Source organism: Myotis lucifugus, unplaced genomic scaffold, assembly GCF_000147115.1.
Source record: "Myotis lucifugus unplaced genomic scaffold, Myoluc2.0 scaffold_100, whole genome shotgun sequence".
Lineage (NCBI taxonomy): Eukaryota > Metazoa > Chordata > Mammalia > Chiroptera > Vespertilionidae > Myotis > Myotis lucifugus.
This window is the reverse complement of record NW_005871148.1, coordinates 846,609-860,316: the sequence shown is the minus strand read 5'-3', so window position 1 is coordinate 860,316 and position 13,708 is coordinate 846,609. Positions and strand designations below refer to the sequence as shown.

Here is a 13,708-nt window from a genome sequence, read left to right as displayed (position 1 = left end):
TTACCCCCCCCCCTCTTTATTTGACTCTCTGCATCTTCACATCGCTGCGCTCGTCTGCACTACGATCGTTCTCTACATCATCAGCAGTTGCTTTAGATCCACTATAGTGATATACAGTATTGTCTCTCTGGCACATTTCACTTCCCATAATGCCCTGAAGGTCACCATGGCAAGATTTGGTCCTTTCTTATATAGTTGAGTAATATTCTGATGTGTTTCAATAATCCGGCTGTTGTAAATAATGCAAATAATCATTTTTATCTTTATATTGTACAAAATGTCATGTTACTTGCTGTGTAGGCTTGAACAGGCCAAGAGCCCATATTTGTATGCTTGTTACTCTGCTCTAGAACATTCCCCTGAAACACAAGATCTGATTCAATTCATTTCCCTGCTTTCCCAATGAAACACCGCAGTGTGGCTCAGTTGGTTGAGTATCATCACTTGTTAGTTGATTGATTCTAGGTCTGGGAGGCAACCGATTGTTGATTCCTTCCTCTCTCCCTCTCTGAAAAATCAATAATAAATAAATGTGTTATCTTGGATGGGATCCTAGGACAGAACAATATTAGAAAAGTTAATTATGAATAAAGTATGGCGTTTAGTTTATAATAAGGTATCAGTCTTGGTTCATTAGTTGTGATAAATGTAAGGTACCAACTTAAAATATAACAAGAGAGCATAGCATGCATGGCCCCACCGCAGCAGGGCCTGGGCTGCGTGTGAAGAACAACAGCCTTAGTCAGTCAAGACGCCCGCACGGGCTTTTCCGTGCCCCGCTCCCCGGGAGGGAAAGCAAAGCCTCCTGAGAGCCCGAGGGAGTCCCACTCCGGTCGCTCCTGCTTTCCCAGCTCCCGCCACAAAAGCTGACATTCAACAAGGTGTTTTCCCCCAAGGGGGTGCACCGTTCCCGGAGGTACTGCAATACCGGGTCGATGCGTGGAGTGGACGGAGCAAGCTCCTATTCCAACTCCCAGCTTCAAAAGTACATTTAATATAATGTCCTCGGATAGAGGACGTATCAGATATTAAACTGATAAGAACAGATACTACACTTGATCTTAGCCAAAAGGCCGAGAAGCGATGCCGCCTGCCCCGCCCGCGCCCGCACCCTCCTCTTGCCACACATCTTCAAGGCAGGGTGAGCACGCGAAGCCTGAGCCTCACGCCTCGTCTCATTGCCAGTGCGGTGGGTCCCGCCAGACTCTCCCGCAGATGGGTTTGTGCTCTCCATTTTCAACCAGAGGTCCCATATCCCCGGTTGTTCCCTGGTTCCCGCGCAGAAGCCATTTCCAATCTGCATGCCCCGCCCTTTCCCCCCCTTCCCTCCCCTCCCCTCCCCTCCCCCCAGGAGCCGTGACCTCCGGGGCGGACTCCACCCTCCCCCCGGCCTCCGCACGCGGTGGTCCCAAACCCGGCCATCCGCATCCCTACCTCCTCCCCTCCCTGCCCGGGCCCTCTCTGCTCGCGTCCGCGCTCTTCCGGCCGGCCGGATTCTGTCCAACACTTGGGGTCCCGGGTGGTTGCGTCCTGAGAAGGTGGTCGCCTGGATTACATTAATCGGAAAGGGGAACATTTTCCGTCGCAAATCCAGGCATTGGAGTCTGAGGCCAGAGCGTGGGCCCAAAGACAGAGGTGTAGTAAATAAAGCATGGAGGGCGACTCGGGGGGTGAGGGGACTGGTTGGCACCCCGCTGACCGGCCCAGCACCTGGAGCATATTATGATCCGGGCCACGGAAATGCCCCAGAGAAAGCTTGCTCTTTCCTGCCGTGATCGCCCCTGGCCTGAGACTCGGACGCACGTGGAAAGCAGTTGGCAGCGTGGCACTGGAGCCTAACGTCCTTGGGACGTTTGACTACTGACTGACAGGTTTCCTGCCTGACGCACCGCACCACCCAGACACAGCCAGTCCAGCCCCCGGAGGCAGGTACCTCGCAGGCCGCTGAGATGCTAGCCCCGAAACGACCTCCCTGGTGGGTAAGGGGTGCTGCCCGCTCCCAGGACCCTTAGGAGGACAGGACCTTGTGCGTCCAAAGAGTTCTGTCTTTGCACCAGCGGTTTTTCCCCCGAGGGGGTGCACCGTTCCCGGAGGTACTGCAATACCGGGTCGATGCGTGGAGTGGACGGAGCAAGCTCCTATTCCAACTCCCAGTTTCAAAAATACATTTAATATATTGTCCTCGGATAGAGGACGTATCAGATATTAAACTGATAAGAACAGATACTACACTTGATCTTAGCCAAAAGGCCGAGAAGCGATACCCACCGCTCCGCCCGCGCCGGCTCCCTTCCGCCCCCGCCCACATTGCACTCACGGTGAGCCGGATCACCGGCAGTCCAGGTCTCACTTCCTTTGCTTCCTTGGCAGCACCATGGCACTCACCAGATGGTAGACTCTTGTGCCGGTGTTTTAATCCTCTATATTTTTAAAGAGAAATTTTATGTCTCTTGTGGCGTCGTCCTTTGCGGGAGGTTGGGCGGCAAACGGCATTTCTAATTTGCATGCCCCGCCCCTGGAGGCGTGGCTGCGGCGGGCGGACTCTCCCCGCGCCGCGGCTCCGAACCCGAGCTGGTGGTACAGGCTCAGAGAAAGGACGGAGTGTGAGGGGATTCGCGCCGGGCGGGCGGCGGGAGAGGCCAGTAGAAGGGGCTGCTGGCAGAGGGGTTTCCTGAAGACAGACAAGGCGCTAGGGACGCCCAGGCTGTCTGTATTGCGGGCGACTTGGCCGCCCGCCCGCCCGCCCGGCGGAGAGCTGAGCTCCGAACCTGCCTTGTCCCATAAGGCGCTCCTTCCGAGTCCGGGGAGCGCGAGGTCCGGAGGGGGGGCTTTCCCGGAGGGCGGGCCCGGGCGTGTCCGGTGGGAAGGGCCCCGGCGGGCCTCCAGGAGGGCTTCTCTCCCGCTCCAGCACCGGCGTCTCGCGGGGCTTCGGTGCAGGCACCGGCCTCCTGGGCTCCGCCACTTGCAGCTCCCTCCGCCGCGTACGCCGTTTCCCTTTCGCCTTCGTCACGGCCTGGCCAACTCGTCCCACCCCGTCGTTCAGTCAAGTGCGCCGCTCGCCGCCTTCGTCAGCACTCGCTCCGGTTCCCAGCTGGCTCGTTGCTCACTCGTAAAACGCTGAGCCGGAGACCTTGTGCCTCGGTCAGGCCGAGTCAGAGCAGCAGCCGCTACGAGGCCCCGGCCGGAGGGCGGGGGAAGGTGGCGATCGGGCCGGGCTGGCGGGACACCGGGGAGGAGGGAGGCGACTGCTCGGGGACGCTCTGGGCATCACGGCCAGTCAGTAGGTCAGGCTCGCCCCCCACGCACACCTCACCCCGACGCGCAACCCCTGCCCGTTCCCGCCCCCGGCCTGGTCCCCGTCCCCTCCCGTTTTCCCTCTGGGCCAAAGGCTGCCGGCTGCCCGGCCAGCGTGCACCTTCCCCGCCCTCCTTTCTCACGGAACCTCAGTGTGGCCGGGGAGGTTACAGCTCTTTCCTCGGACCTCAGAAGAGCCAGCAAGACTGAAACTCGGTCGGTCCTTTTCCCCGGCGGCGCGGAGAGCCTGATCGCCCTTGTTGCCCGAGCCCGTCCCGGCTCCAGCCCCTGGGCTGAGCGCCGCGCGTGTGTGTGAATTACCTCGTGGATTCACTCTACACGCCTATGAGGCGGACGGTCATCTTCGCCGTCTCCTACTCGTCGTCACCACCGCCGATCATTACGGGTCGGGGCAGGACTACGGCCAGGCCAGTGAGGCCCTCGCCATGAGGGTGTGTGTGTGTGTGTGTGTGTGTGTGTGTGTGTGTGTGTGTGTGTAATTTAGTGGAGTGTCCACAAAACTCTTCAGTCATCAAGAGAAATACTATTTTAATACAACTTGTCTTGATGAGGAGGTATTCCCGGTGTTTTTGGTGCTCCCTTACGGTTTTCGTTTTCCCAAGGTAGGCGCCTCACTCATTTCATTCCGCTCTAATCCCCACCTTGTCCTCACCATCCCCATTCCGTGGACACGCGCTGTCCAGCCCACAGCCGAGACGCAGGTGGCTGCTGAGCGCCGGGTGTGTGCTTAGTCCTTCCCGAGTGTGCCCTGCCCCGAGGGTAACGCACACATGGGATGTTGAAGACTTGGCCTAAGATATGTAAAATATCAGAGTTTTTATAGGGATTACATATGGAAGCAATATTTTTTATATATTGAGTTAAACAATTTCACAGGTTTTTCTTTATTTTATATTTAAATGTGGCTACTAGAAAATTAGAAATTACATTTGCGACTCACACATTTCTAAGCAATTTGCCTCAGGTCACACAGCTCATGTGAAGCAAAGTCGGGACTCGGGCAGTCTGTTGACCGCGTGGGCCCTCAGGTTTGTTAACTGTACAGCCGGGACAATGACGACACCTCTCTGATCCGGGTCCTCGTGGAGGTGCCAAGCATGTATTGGCCTCTCTCTGTTACAAGCGCCCTCTAGGGAACGCCACTTCCCATCCGTAAAACAGAGCTAACGTCCAGGTTCTCCCCCGCCCCCACCCCGGGCACTCCTGCTTCACATCCCTCTTTGCCTGGCTTTCTCTCTCTCCCAGCTGCCAAGTCATTATGCACACCCATGGTCGTCACATGGCATAGACAGAGATACACAGATACAGACATATACATACAGGCACACAGGTGTAGAGGTACACTGACAAATACGCATACCTTGTAGAAGCAGATAAGCTTCTCACCCTGACGACAGAGATTTTGTGTGCTGCTCTACCGTCCGCAGCTAGGACAGCGTTGGGCATGTACTTGGCACTTGATAGGTATCTGTTGAACGAACGAATGAACGAATGAGAGACAACATGGAATGTGCTTAGCCTGCACTGACATGACCCTTCCTGCAGGCATTCCCATGCCATGATGGGAGGTTCAGACCTGTGCGTGTGAAGAAACCATCTTCTGCTCACTCCTTTGGTTTCCCCAAGCATGTGTTCCTCGCCTCCTTGTCCTGGCTGGTATGGTGGCCATTTGGACAGGTGTCCTGGTCCCTCCCCTGGGTTGGGCTTGGCCCTGAGGACGGGAAGTTTGCCTAGCGGGTCTCTCCTGGCCCGCACCTGCGCAGGAGCGTCCCATCAAGTCCCAGGCAATTAAGGACAAGGCAAACAGTGCTTCGCAACCCGAACCTTAGGAAAGAGCGCCTTATCTTTCAGGGTGAGGAGAACCCGGGTGAGGTCGGAACAAGACGGCGCCCGCCAGGGTAAGAGTACGGACAGAATGAGAAAGCAGGCAGAAGTTGAATCTTTCTTTAAGAACCATCGTTATTTCCCCAGAAGGGGGTGCACCGTTCCCGGAGGTACTGCAATACCGGGTCGATGCGTGGAGTGGACGGAGCAAGCTCCTATTCCATCTCCCTGCTCCAAAAATACATTTAATATAATGTCCTCGGATAGAGGACGTATCAGATATTAAACTGATAAGAACAGATACTACACTTGATCTTAGCCAAAAGGCCGAGAAGCGATGCCCACCGCTCCGCCCGCGCCGGCACCCTCCTCTTTCCACCACTATTTCACTCACGGTGATCCCGATCACCATCAAGCCAAGTCTCATCTCCACAGTCTCTTGACAGATATAGAGGACACATTAGAGACTCTGTGAAGATTTTTTTTCAATTCTCTACGTTTTTAAGTGAATTCTTATCTCCGCTTGGCGCGGTGGCCAAAGGGTCGATGCTCATTTGCATGCCCCGCCTTTCCCGTGCGGGTAGGCCGACCCTACCGGCGCCGTTCGGGCTTTCGGCCCCTCCTCGGGACGACCTCTGCGCGCAGAAGCGGAAGGTGGGCTGCGGCCGAGCTCCTCCGCGGTACAAGCGCTAGTGAAATGACGGGACCCAGGGGATGTGGGCGGCGGCGGACCGAGCGGTCGGGAGAAGGATGCCGTCGGGTCATGGCTGGGAAGACGAGAGGGTCCCCCGGGGCTGGCTCGGTCCAGGACCAGGACTCGGCCGCCGGCCGAGAAACGCCCGACCGGGGTCGCCGGGCAGGGGCCGCAGAGGAAAAAGTTAGTCCCGGAGGTCCGGCCCCGCGAGGCTGACTCCCTCCCTGGAAAGAGCTCTACCGGGACCCCCGCCCTACCCTGTCGGCGGGGCACTTGGCCCAGCGCCTGCAGCTCCCGAGCCCAGCGTCACGCCCGCCTTGGGGACTGAGGGAGCGTCAGCGGAGCTCCCGAGGCCGCCGGGTGTGGGTCCTGTGTCCGCGAGGTCCGCTGCGGTTTCAGTGCCGGGGCTGCGACCCGGAAACAGCTGGGCCCGTAGGTATCGCACGGGCCCGGCCGCGGACAATACAATAGGAAGCATCTCGGTCGGGCCGGGCCTCGTGCTAAGTGCTTTCCTCGGTTCGAACCTGCACAGTCTCCCTGCAGGGCCAGTAGTTGAGACCGAGAGGTCGGGCCGCTTGCCCCCAACCACCGGGCTGGTGCGTGGGAGAGGCATCCATTTCAGACGCCGCCTCTATCATATAAAAATTGTATCTCTCTCTCTCTCGATATGTTTATTTTTAGACTCCTTTCAGGGCTTTTCTTTTTTAAAAAAATATATATGTTTACTGATTTCAGAGAGGAAAGGAGGTAGAAACATCAATGATGAGAGAACCGCTGATCGCCGCCTCCTTCACGTCCCTACTGGGGGGATCAAGCCCGCGACCCGGGCCCCTTCAGTCCGCAGCCCCGCTCTATCCACGGGGCCAAACCAGCTAGGGCGTGGGCTTTTCTTTTTTAAAAAAAATCTTCTGCCTTTTAAAAAACCTGTCGATTCAACTGATTCTTTGGGTCACGCCGGCCACCGGGTGCGTCCTGGGGCGGCGCCGGTGAATGTGACCTGTGCCCGTGGTGGGCGAGGGCGTCCTCGCTCCTCCATCCCCTTCTGGCTGCCGCTCTGGCCACATCCACCCTCCACGAAGCTGCTGGGGAGCCCGTGCGCGCCCGGAGCAGGTCCGCCTGCCTGGGCCCCGGCGGCGACCGCAGGCGCCCCGTGGGGAGCTGATATAGGGTTAAGCCTCGGACTGACCTGTGGGCAAAGTCATAAACAATTCCCAGCTTAGAGGGCACAGTCCTCTTAGCATAATTAGGCTTGACCTTATAACGCTCCCTAGATCTTACTCGGGAAGCTAATGGGCTGAGGGAAGTACAACAAGAACAAAAACAAGTGAAACTTACAAGAACAAAAACAAGTGACACAAGAAAAACAAGTGAAACTCACAAGAACAGTGTAAACAAGTGAAACTTACAAGAACTGTGTAACTATGGAAACCACTACCTTGTTTACCACTCACTATAAAATAAAGGCTCAGCTTGCCTTGGGATCTTTTCTCTGTGGCCTCAGCCAGGCACAGGGAAGATCCACGGAGACTAAGGAAAGCTAGAGACTTCTGAACGCTGTCTCCGTGTAAAACATTCTTCGCCGACTCCGTCCGCACCTTTGGGAACCCCTGGTCCCCATGGGGCTGGACCCCAACACGCTCCGGACATCGGAGGGCTGCCGGGTGCCTGGCCAGCTGCGCGGACGGCCCCTCGCAGCCTGCGCCCGCTGTGCCTGCAGCAGCCCTGCCCTCGCCGTGTCCACCCTGGCCTCGTGGACAGCCCATCGGGGTCTCTTCGTCACAGTAGTTTTCACAGCAGGTTGGGGAGACCTTGTTGGACAGAGATACCGTTCTGTTTTCTCAAACTTCGCTCCCTTCTTTCTGACCCTTCTCTCTCCCCTCCTCATTCTCTCTCTCACTTCTCTCTCTCATTCATTTCCAAAGTCTGCACGTCTACGACTCGCAACAGAGCTGGGTCAGCGGGGGTGACTGTGCCGTGGGGAGGAGACTCTCCTACAACAGCCAGCAAAGTGAGGGCTGCATGTGCCGGTGTCTAGAAGAGCTCGGGTGGGACAGCTTCCCGCAGCCTTGCTGCTCACGGCGTGATACTGACCAGCAGCACTGGCGTCACCGAGGAGCATGTTAAAAACGCAGGAACATGGGTCTCAGACCTACTGAATCCGAATCTGTTAACAAAACTCCCCTGGATTGCACATGCACGTTCAAGTTTGAGAAGCCTTCTGCTACTGGACTTGATGGCTGAAGGAGAGAGGCTGAGGGAGAAGCAGCGAATATATTTTTCAGGATTTCAACCTCCACTTCCAACAGATGAAATCCAATTCCTCACCACTCTTTTCTCGCCCTTCCCTTCTAAGTCCCTGCAGAGTCTGCAAAGCCGTTTCTAGAATCTTCTGGTGGTGAGAGAGGATAGGAAGGCACCCATACACCTGAGCTACATTTTTCTTTTTGAGTTGTGACGAGGAGGCTCTAAGAACTATGGGAGTTACATATGATGACGGTTAAAGAGGTATGTATGGGCCGGCGGAATGCCTGGCCCACACTCCCCTCACTCCCAGTGTGCTCTGGATCTTGGGGCTAAAACATAAGAGTTTGTGTGCTGGAGAGCAAGTTTCATGGCCAGCTAGACTGGATCCATAAAAGTAGTTAGACTCAAGGAAAAGAATGAAACTAAAATAAAAAGAAAATAAAAACACAACACCCCCCCCCCCCAAACAACAACAAAAACAATAATAAAACACGAGTTAGACTCAACTAAGAACTTGGCTTCAAAACTTCCTTGCCATTATTGAGTGCCCACTGGTGTGCCAGCAAATCCTTATGGTTTCCTTCAACAACGAAAGGTGTTATTTTTCCAATTTTGTGTCTGAAGAAACTGAGGCTGCTGAGGCTGACTTCCCAAAGTCCTCAGGTTTCTTCTTCTTCCTCCCTAGGCATTAAGGGACCCCGTGCTCCTGGCTGGCGGTTTTATATCTTTATTATGGATGGATCCTTATTCCCATCCACTTTGTGAGAAAGCAGTGGGTGGTCACTTTGTCTGTTATCTGAGGAAGATATTCCACAACTGGCTTCCTGGGCCAGTGTTTTTTGTTATTGGCTGAGATAAACTAATTTATTACCATCATAATAGCTACCAGGTATAGAGGATTTGTATATGCCAAGCCCTTTGCTGAGTACCTCACTTACTTTATTTTCATAATAACCCTATGAAATAAGTATTATCACCCGACTTTCCAGATGAAGTGATTGAGGCTGGGAGAGATAAGCCACTTGCCCACGTGCTCACTGGGAGATGTTGAAATCAGGGTTGGAACTCATCTTCCCAGCCGGTGGGCCTCAGAGTGTGGTCCCAGGGCCGGCAGCATCAGTCTCACCTGAGAACTTGTTGGAAATGCTCATTCTCCACCGGGGACTGACTGGCTGACAGAAATTCTGGAAGTGGGGCCCAGCAGTCTGTGTTTTGTCAAATCCCCCACATTATTCTGATGTGTTCACAAATTTGGGAACCACTCTTTGAAGCTGTACGCTCTCAATGTATGCAGGGCAACATTGGTGACAGCTCTCAAATGCTGAAGACTGGATCCAACTGTTAAGGTCACTGGGGATTGGTTCCTGTTGTGGATGCTGTGAGGAGCCCATCAGCTGGGGTAACTGGCCAGGCATCCTGTTCCCTTCAGAGTGTGGGCCAGCTCTCCGCCTTCCTCATCTCCCTGCATCTCTCTAACTGGGTTGTCCCTGCCCCCTTGTCATTGCTGCCCAGGCATTTCCACCCTCTCGGGGCTCCTTGTTGCTGTTTCTTACCGACCACCCAAGACCCCTCCTCCAGCCAAGGCCACCCCATGCAAATGGATGCTGGACACCTGTGCCCACGTGGGTCTTTCCCCACAAACACTGCAACATGGCTGCAAACTGAGCTCTTCATTACCTTCCTGCCCTGCAGCCTCCTCCTACCTCCGCCTTCCCTGCCAGGTCCTCAGTAAAAGTGTGAGAAATAGAATTAAAATTAGATTTTTCTGCTCAAATAATGTTCATTCAAATCTGATCTCACCTCCACAACAAGCAAACAAACAAACTTGAAGAGGGCAGAGTTGCCATTCCCAGCCCCAAACTGTACAAGGCCCTGTCTGAAAGGACTGCAGGAGGCGAAGGAACCTGTAGGACTTCAGGCTCGCCTCTCCTTTTCCTCAGGAGTCAGGCAGTGGCGCGCAGAGCCACCAGGGCGCAGCATCTGCTGCTTCCCAGCCTTGGCTGGGGCTGGGACTTGGTTTTGGAAGGGTTGCCTCTGAAAGGGCCCTTGGGAGGGGAGGAGGGTACCTATGGGGCCCACACATTCCCCCCGCCCCCAATTCTAAGAGGTAGGTTGTGTTTTCTCCATCTTATTGTTGATGAAATGAAGCTGGGATTTGAAAAATGGGTCTTTGTGATTCAGAAGCTAACAGCTGCTCCTTGGGATCCACTCCCCCACCCCGCCTCTCTCTCCCTTTCACTCGTCCACTCAGACAAGCACTTGGGTTAGGATGCTGTGCGGCAGAGGCAAGGATGTTCGCAGTGCGCTGGTCGGTGTGGTTCCGTTGATGATGTGTCATCCCGTGCGCCGAAAGGTTGCCAGTTGGATTCCTGGTCAGGGCACATGCCCAGGTTTTGGGTTCAGTCCCTGGTTGGGTTTGTATGGGGGGCAATTAATCAATGTCTCTTGCATAGATGTTTCAATGTTTCTCTCGCTCTAAAATAAATAAATAAATAAATAAATAAAAGCATATATTAAAAAATAGGATGTCCTCAGCCACTTCCTAGGGAAGCTCCATCAATTCCCTCCCTTCCCTACTGCACAACATGGACTGTCATGAGGAAGGGACCTAGAATCATCTAAGCCCCTCATCACATGCTGAGGATACAGGCTTGGGGGTGGTGCTTGGGGGGTGAGAGTGGCTTTGCCAAGCCATCTACTAGTGAGGGGCAGAACTCATGATGACTCTCAGCCCAGGGTTCCAGCCTGACAGGCTTCGAGGTGGGCCTCTCTCCCCAGTGTCACCCCCACCCCTAGCCTCTGTTTTGCTCCTCCAAGAAGTCCCCCCCCCCAAAGGCCTGCGAGTTCAATACTACTCAGGCCTTGCCAAGAATGTTCACCTCAGTATCAACAGAACTCCCGAGGGCTTAAGGATGCCAGGGGTGCATGTTTGGTTCCCATATTTAACCATTCCCTCACGCATTCCTAAATTCCTGCAGGATTTCCTGACTGCCTAGTGTGCCAGGCGTGGCGCTGGGTGCTACAGAGCTTAGATGAGCAAAACCAGCTCTTGGGCTCAGGGCTGTCTGGTGGGGGAGACAGCTCTGAGGAAAAGCAGTGACACAGCAGGTGCAACCTGCTCCAGGTGGGGGAACCAGTAGGGGGAAGTAGATAGGTCCCAGGTCGTCGGTCCTGTCTAGAATGCCTACTTGACTCCTTGTCACTTAAACCTTTGTTCTAATGCTACCAATTGGAGAGGCCTTCCTGAATATCCCCTCTATCTGAAGTCGTTCCCTTCCCCCCATCACTCTCTAGCACACGCGTCTGCATGTATCACCATCTGAAATTAGCGTCTTTAGTCATTGCCTGTCTCTCCCCACTCCCCACTAGGATGTGCACTCCACGAGGGCAGGTCCTTGTCCATCTCACTCGGGGCTGTTTACTCAGAGCCTAGAGTGGAGTGGCGCCTTGCATGTAGCCGGCACTCCATATATGAATGTTCACTGTACAAATGTTTCAATGTTTGAGACAGAGCAGCCCCTGATCTGGGCAAAAAGTAAAAGTGTTTGAATGTTTTCTGCAGCGAATCCCCCAGTGCACTAGGTCCTGGGCTGTGATCTTGTGGAGAGAAACGGCTGCAGAGGTAAGAATGCCAGGAAAGCAAATGGTCATTACTGGAGGAAGGCTTCTTGAGGCCAGCGCTGGGGGTGGAGACTGGAGTTCCCACCTAAAGGAGACATGATTGGGATAGGGCCTGAACCTGATGTGACCCTGAAAAGCTCGGCCTCTTCCTTCATTCTTCCCTGCCCCACCTCTCCTTCCCATTTGTTCAACACCTTCTCTGGCAAACACAAAAGATGAAGGGTGCTACAGAGGAAAAAGGTGTGCCAGTTTCATATCCTTTATCAGATAATCAAGTGACAATTTCCTTCTTGGGTGTGGGGCCCAGGAGATATTGGGGAAATGTTAAAGAAGTTTCAAAGATTGCCCTAGCTAGTTTGGCTCAGTGGATAGAGCATCGGCCCCTCACTAGTAGATGTGTTCGATTCTGATCAAGGGCATATGCCCAGGTTGCAGGCTTCATCTCCAGTAGGGGGTGTGCAGGAGGCAGCCAATCAATGATTCTCTCTCATCATTGATGTTTCTACCTCTCTCTCTCCCCTCCTTTCTGAAATAAATAAAAATATATTTAAAAAAAAAGAAGTTTCAAAGATTGTTGAAGAAACATAAGACAATCTGTATGTTTTCAGTTCTCTGTTTCTGTGTATGTTTGGGTTTCATGGCCATTGAAACATTTGTTCAAAGCCATGGTTGGCCAATTTCTAGCTGGGTAACCTTGGGTAAATTACCTAACCTTTCTGTGCTTTGGTTTCTTCCTTTTAGAAGAACTATAGTTCTTGGATTCAGCTGTGTATTAAAAAAGGAAAAGTGAGTTTTGAACAGTGGCAGTATTGCAGCCAATGAGGTTTATCTGAGGCACAATTATTGCTAATTGAAAAATAAAATAAAATAAGATAAAATAAAAAAGGAAAAGTGCCTGGCCTGTGTCACTCCGTGGTTGAGTGTTGACCCATGAACCAGGAGGCACATCCCCAGTAGGGGGCGTGCAGGAGGCAGCCAATTGATGATTCTCTCTCATTGATGTTTCTATGTCTATCTCCCTCTCCCTTCCTCTCTCTGAAGTCAATAAAATAAAATAAAATATTTTTTTAAAAAAGGAAAAGTATGCAAAGTTCCTAGACCAGAGTCTGGCATGCAGTGGTCACTCACTGGGGTAGTGGTCGCCTACCTCTTGGCCTGCTCTGTCTTTCCCTCGCCTAACTCACCATGCTCAGCTCTACCTCTGTGCCTTAGCTCCTGCAGCCATCTGTTACCCCCATGAAGTGGGGGTGTAATAAACTAATTTCCTAGGGTCTTAATCTCCTCAGGGATTCAAAGAGGCTTCCAGCATCTTGGAGGTAGTAACCAAGTGGCTGGTTTTGTAGCAGGGAGGGGATGAAGGAGGTGGCAAGGCAGGCTGGTGCTAAACAGATGGGGAGCTTGTGGGCAGGAAGGGCTCGGCCTTCTTGTTTGGCAATGACTGCCCCTCCCCTTTTTCTAACCCCCCTCAAATATAGCCTTTAAAAGGTTAACACGGAAGTATGTAATAAATGCAAGAACTCAGTCACCTTGTAAAAATGGAGCTGTTAGAGTTATAATTCCATTGTCCTTTGATCCCCCTCTCCTCCAATTTTACCTTGTTATCACTGTCATCCTTTTGCTGTTTTCATTTTGGTTACACTGCCCCTTTGTGACGTGTCCTCTTTAAGAATGCCCAGATGGTATCATCTGCAATGGCTGGGAAGATGCCGTCCAGCCCTGAGCCCCTCCTAATCAATCCTACACAGGACTAATGAACTTCTAGAAACCTTTCCAGAAGCTTTCATTGCACACTTTGTCCCTTCTCTGCAGTTTTACAAGTCAAGATTTACAAAGGCCTAATACATATACCAGGGGTCCTCAAACTTTTTAAACAGGGGGCCAGTTCACTGTCCCTCAGACCATTGGAGAGCCGGACTATAGTTAAAAAAAACAACTATGAACAAATTCCTATGCACACAGCGGCGGCAAAAACACCCGGCGGGCCGGATAAATGTTTTCAGCGGGCCGCAT

The 13,708-nt window shown here is 53.3% G+C and overlaps 1 long non-coding RNA gene, 3 other non-coding genes and 1 pseudogene across 4 annotated transcripts; 1 reads left to right on the top strand and 4 right to left on the bottom strand.

Moving 5' to 3' along the window:
- Window positions 1-894: 894 nt before the first annotated feature.
- Window positions 895-1,085, bottom strand: LOC111826750. Its single transcript, XR_002830131.1, has one exon. It is a non-coding gene; the product is annotated as a U2 spliceosomal RNA (small nuclear RNA).
- Window positions 1,086-2,071: 986 nt separating this feature from the next.
- Window positions 2,072-2,262, bottom strand: LOC111826763. Its single transcript, XR_002830141.1, has one exon. It is a non-coding gene; the product is annotated as a U2 spliceosomal RNA (small nuclear RNA).
- Window positions 2,263-3,818: 1,556 nt separating this feature from the next.
- Window positions 3,819-5,146, bottom strand: LOC106697741. The gene is made up of 3 exons (XR_001348939.2): window positions 4,892-5,146; window positions 4,676-4,783; window positions 3,819-4,106 (listed from the first exon to the last, which is right to left on the bottom strand). It is a non-coding gene; the product is annotated as an uncharacterized LOC106697741 (long non-coding RNA).
- Window positions 5,147-5,287: 141 nt separating this feature from the next.
- Window positions 5,288-5,478, bottom strand: LOC111826764. Its single transcript, XR_002830142.1, has one exon. It is a non-coding gene; the product is annotated as a U2 spliceosomal RNA (small nuclear RNA).
- A 7,009-nt stretch (window positions 5,479-12,487) lies between these two features.
- On the top strand, window positions 12,488-12,571 carry LOC111826751 (annotated as a pseudogene).
- The last annotated feature ends 1,137 nt before the right edge of the window (window positions 12,572-13,708 follow it).